Here is a 6161-nt window from a genome sequence, read left to right on the forward strand (position 1 = left end):
CGTTTGTTTCGGCTTCGTTTGTGCTGGTTTGTGCTGCAACAATTTTCGTTTGTGCTGCTTTATTTTTTGAGATATTAAACATTATTTCAAAATGGGGCGCGCGCGCGCGTGCCCGCGCCGCACAGAGCGAGCCTCTTCAGCACTCGGTAGGTGAGGAAGAGGAGGATGAAGCAGAACCAGTGAGATTTGTCCAAATGAGCTGAAAATGGTCTCATTTGTTTGGGCTTCGTTTGTGCTGGTTTGTGCTGCAAAAAGTTTCGTTTGTGCTGCTTTAGTTTATGAGATATTAATAAATCTATATTGTCACGCAGCCCCCCATATTGTCCAAATGAGCTGAAAATGGTCTCATTTGTTTGGGCTTCGTTTGTGCTGGTTTGTGCTGCAAAAAGTTTCGTTTGTGCTGCTTTAGTTTATGAGATATTAATAAATCTATATTGTCACACAGCCCCCCATATCCTCCAAATCAGCTGAAAATGGTCTCATTTGTTCGTGCTTCGTTTGTGCTGCTTTACTTTACAGTACTGGGGTTAATATTAACCGTTTTCCGGGTTTTAATTTTTTTGGACCTCCAGGCTCCACACCGGGACTTCCCCGGAGGTCTACCCGGCCCAGGGGGCCCCTGTCCCGGCCACAGTCACCGCCACACACCGCCCCCAAATCCTGGAAGTCAACACTTTGACATTTTTTCAAGTGACGTTTCGGTCAACGTCACACCTGTTTGTGCTTCGTTTTTGTGCCGTCTTTTGGACCCTGGGGTCTTCTGTCAGGTGTGACGTTGACCGAAACGTCACTTACCATCAAAGACCAAACTTGTGTGACAAAGTGTTGACTTCCAGGGTTTAGGAGCGGTGTGTGGCAGTGTCTGTGGCCGGTCTGAGGGCCCCCTGGGGCGGGTAAGCGTCTGTGAAAGCCTGGGTGTGGAGCTCCAGGAGTTAGTGAAAAAATGTCAAAGTGTTGACTTCCAGGATTTAGGGGCGGTGTGTGGCGGTGACTGTGGCCGGGACAGGGGCCCCCTGGGCCGGGTAGACCTCCGGGGAAGTCCCGGTGTGGAGCCTGGAGGTCCAAAAAAATTAAAACCCCGGAAAACGGTTAATATTAACCCCAGTACTGTAAAGTAAAGCAGCACAAACGAAGCACGAACAAATGAGACCATTTTCAGCTGATTTGGAGGATATGGGGGGCTGTGTGACAATATAGATTTATTAATATTTCATAAACTAAAGCAGCACAAACGAAACTTTTTGCAGCACTAAGCAGCACAAACGAAGCCCAAACAAATGAGACCATTTTCAGCTCATTTGGACAAATCTGGCTGGTTCTGCTTCATCCTCCTCTTCCTCACCTACCGAGTGCTGAAGAGGCTCGCTCTGTGCGGCGCGGGCACGCGCGCGCGCGCCCCATTTTGAAATAATGTTTAATATCTCAAAAACTAAAGCAGCACAAACGAAAATTTTTGCAGCACAAACGAAGCCGAAACAAACGAGACCATTTTCAGCTCATTTGGACGATATGGGGGGCTGGATATAAACATGTTAATAACTCAAAAACTAAAGCAGCACAAACGAAAATTTTTGCTGCACAAACCTGCACAAACGAAGCACAATCGATTACAAGTATTTTGAAATGGTTTTATTGGGGGTGGGGGGCCAACTTCACGGAGCTGGACACAACGGGGCTCGCGCACATGCGTGACATTTTTGTACTCGCGTAGCGCACGTACGCGTTCACGCGGTGTCAGATGTCGAGAGTTAGTTCTTTCTTTCTTTCTTTCTTTCTCTTTCTTTCTTTCTTTCTTTCTTTCTTTCTTTCTTTCTTTCTTTCTTTCTTTCTTTCTTTCTTTCTTTCTTTCTTTCTTTGTCTGTTTTTGTTTTTACTTTTTTTAATATATATATATATTATCTTATTTTCTTTTTTGATATTTGTTGCCAGATGTCAATAGTGTTTTCTTTCTTCTTTTTTTTTTATCTGTTTGTTTCACCTGCTCACACCATCAACAGTAAATAAAGATATACAACAAAGATATGGTTTATTGGTTTATTGGTTTACGCCCGTAATTTATCTGGTCACAAAGGTCAAAGGTACAAAGTATGAATTCACTTAAATGAGGACAATATGGGTTGGGCCCAGATCACTAGTCATACGTGATGATCTCAGAATTGCACTGTGTCCATGTGAGTGAGTGAGTGAGTGAGTGAGTAAGTGTGTTTGTGTTGTTGTTGTTTTTTCCACATAGTCATCCGTGTAGTCACTTTTAATGACCTTATTTTAGTGCTAGGTGAATGTATTCATTTTGATGTATTTTTAACATGTTATTTAGTCACTTATATAGTTATTCATATATTGGGTATACAATTGTGTTTACACTCTCACAGGTTATTATACTTGTCACACTGTTAGATTTGATCATTTTAAGTGTCTGCCTCTGTGTGACAGCATAAAAGGAATGTGTCAAAATTTCCATGATGTTAGTGTTTAATTGGATTTCAATTTTGCCTCTTCAACCTGAGAGTTTGACAAATAACAAGATAATAAGTAAATATCTGCCCGGGCGCCATAAAAGTTTATTCTTTGTTTTTATTAGTCAGAGGTACATAGTGTTCAATGCCGCGAGAGCAAAGGCTGACCATAAAAGTTAATCACTGTATAGAAATCTGAAGTCCAGTAAATTTCCACATGCAGAGAAACAAAAACACTGATGTACCAGGAAGACAACTTCAGATGGAGAACTCTTGACCTGTACGTTTATGTATCTGTGACCTAATTGAAACAGCTGGACGAGGTGGTTTTCCCAAAATCAGTGTATATTAGAGGGGGGGGGGGGGGGGGACACATGATGGCAGTCACCCTGGGAAACCCTTTTCATTTGTTGGTGTGGTTTACTGACTCAGAGAGGACGACACTGTTGTCTCAGAATAAGGAAGCCGGAGGATCGCTGTTGACAGAAGACAGGCGCCAGCTGAGAAGAGGGTGTGTTCGTGCCTTGTGTCTTCAAACTGCAGAAACATGCCAGGATTGTCTTGTTGTGATACAAATGTTTACTAAGCAGACTTTAAAAAACAGGTGTTACAAACATGCCCTACTTTCAGTTTACAGCTGTTTCGTGACATTTAAACAGTTAATCTTATTTTAACGTAACACATAAATATATAGAAAATATGCTTGTATTAAACTGACTTGAGTCAATGACACTACATGTAGAAGGTTCAAGGTTTCTCATGCTCCTATAGATGAGGATGACATACAGTATAGGCTGGGACGTCATTCTCACTTTTCTGTAAGTCGTACAAGACTGTGAGGACCTGCTGAATCCACATTCGCACTGTTTTGCCCTTGTGTTTTAAAGGGGAGATGGATGGTGGGGGGAGGGGAAGCTCAAAAGACAGAAACTCAACCAATCACAACCGAGTGCAAAAACTATCCATCCGGTTAAACCTCACACTCCGGTGAGATGAGTCAACTGTGAGGCACTTGCCACAGGGCAGGAATGTTACACACTATACACGTAAAGAAGGGTCTGAAGACACGCTGTACCCAAACAATCTGTCCTCAGTGGGAATACATCTTCCCCCCCAGGTCATACGTGGAATTAAACACCTGAAACAGAGTGAGCTGAGTACAATGATGACCTCGAGAAACACACGTCTATTGCCACAATTAAGCTGTAAATGTTAATTTTGTACCTTAAAATTACCATTGGTGTTTGGTTTGTTCTCAGAATATTGCACAAACAGAAACTGTTAATGATAGTGATCATCACAATGATAACCTATAAAGATTTGAGCGTTTCCATGGTGGACTGTGGGCAACAAAGTATTTCAATGCAGAGCCAGAGTTGTTGTTTGTTTTCAATTCCCATCATTTTGGCCCATAACCGAGCGTAGCTTTCATCCAGAAAGGGAAGTGGAACAGAGAATGACAGAGAGGCATTTCCTGTGGTGTGGACTCACTGTCACTTTACTGACTGTTTACTGTCATTGTCGCCATGGGCAACAGCTGAGCAATCGGTGTGAAAACACAGTGTCTGTCCTATCTTTCTATGTCTCAACGACAGATACGCCACTTTTCAAATAAGAGTACGTACAAATTACGTGTTCATGGGAAAAACCTTACACGATAAAAGTGTCTGCTAAATGACATGTAACGTAATGTAATGGAGTTTCTGGATTTTCCAATATGACAGATGGAGTTCGCTGCCTCCTCATTGTGGATTGTGACAGTCCAAATCTGTGCAAAGTACCCAGGCACCCATATGGGATGTGGATATAACGAAAATGTAAAATTCTGTGAAGTGGATTAAAACATACTTTCATCTGTTTAATGTTGAGCCTAGTGAAAGCAAAATAAGCATTGGTAATGAATGAACTTACTAGTACTTAAAATGTAACTTTTATCAAGTAAACTGTGTTGATAATTAAATTTTTAGGCTTTCTAACAATGTTCTCAGACCTTATTTGTCATTTGAAAAATGGTTTCAAAGACGTTTCCTCAACGAAGCAGCGTGTTTGTGTTGCGTAAATACTTGACATAGCAACAGATGTTCATAAAGCCAAGGTTAAAATAGGCAAAGTAAAAAAAAAGGTTTTAATATATATATATGCAGGTCAGGCTACTAAGAATAGTAAGAGGTTGAGGACATTCTCTTCTTCATTATAACAACAATAAAAATAATTAAGCTAATAATACATGTAATGATATAATTACCGACAACAATTTTCTGGATAATTATAGTGTGTGTGTGTGTGTGTGTGTGTGTGTGTGTGTGTGTGTGTGTGTGTGTGTGTGTGTGTCTGTGTGTGTGTGAATGTGGTACATGCTAAACAGGAAGAATGTGTTTCAATGACATTTGTTATGGTTTTTCACAATGTTCTCTAGTAAAGGTAACCTAAATAAAATTATGGTTAATCAGGTCAACCTTATAAAATCTAAACTAATGCTCAGAGTACTTAGTTTAATTGTTTGTTTGTTAATTGTTGTTTTTCTTTTATTGCTATTTTAAGGTATTAATCAGGGTCATAAGGTGAATGAAACAGAACAAAGATGTACATTATGTTTTGAATGATGTACTTGAAAACAACATACTTTTGGGAAAAATATGGCCAATCTAAGTGTATTACTTGCTGAGCCAAATTATTATTATCATACTTTAAAAATATATTTTTACAATTGTCGTGCAGACTGACTGGCCTCTGTCTTCCTGGCATATAGTCACAAACTCAGAAAAAAATCAGAATGACGTCACGTTTGCCACTCATGTGTATGGGCATTGTAATTATAGAGTTCAGTTGCAGACTCTTTTTGCAGTTTCAGATATCTACAACTGAATTGTGTTCACATTATTTGCCGGCTTCAAGATATGAAGGTCCTGCACCCAGCTGTTAGTGAACAGTACATCCAATTTTGTTTTTGTTTTTAAACCAATCCAATGTGTAGGCACTCACACCACAAACAATGTAAGCAAAGATGTCTGCTGTGCACAACGGAGGCTGAAGGTCCGATCACTGCCCCACATGGGGATTTTATACAGGTCCAATCTATTTGTAATCTGTATTTTTGCCAGATCTCTGGCTTTCACGGTCCAGTCAGTGTCTCCTGGTAAATCCCCTTCATTTTATTATTTTTAAGCACGCTAATCAATTAAGTTGTGAAGTCAGTTACACTAACTGACTTCACAACACGGATAGAGCTGAAACAATTAATTGGTTATTAATCGATTACTATTAATCTATTATTTAAATAATTAAACTATTTTGATAAACGATTCGGTTTGAAGTTTTTTCATTTTTTTTCACAAAACAAGATTTCTGATTGTTTCAGCTTCTTAATTGCAAATATTTTCTGTTTTCTTTGATCCATATAACAAAGAAATCATTAAATAAACTGAATAATTTTGGTTTATGGACAAAACAAGACATTTGAGAACATCATCAATTTGACAAACACAATATTTATAAAATATTATAACCTATAAACTCAATATTTTTTTTTAACGTTTTCTGGCATTTTATGGACCATACATAGACAAAACATCCCACAATGCAATGCGGTTAATTTAGTCATGATGACGTTGTAAATTTGTAGCTGTAATGAAAGAGATCCATAATTTACAGCCGAATTGTATCAATAATGACAAACCCCATACACGAATGACGAAAAGTGACGTC

Source organism: Microchirus variegatus, assembly GCF_963457635.1.
Source record: "Microchirus variegatus genome assembly, chromosome: 6".
NCBI lineage: Eukaryota > Metazoa > Chordata > Actinopteri > Pleuronectiformes > Soleidae > Microchirus > Microchirus variegatus.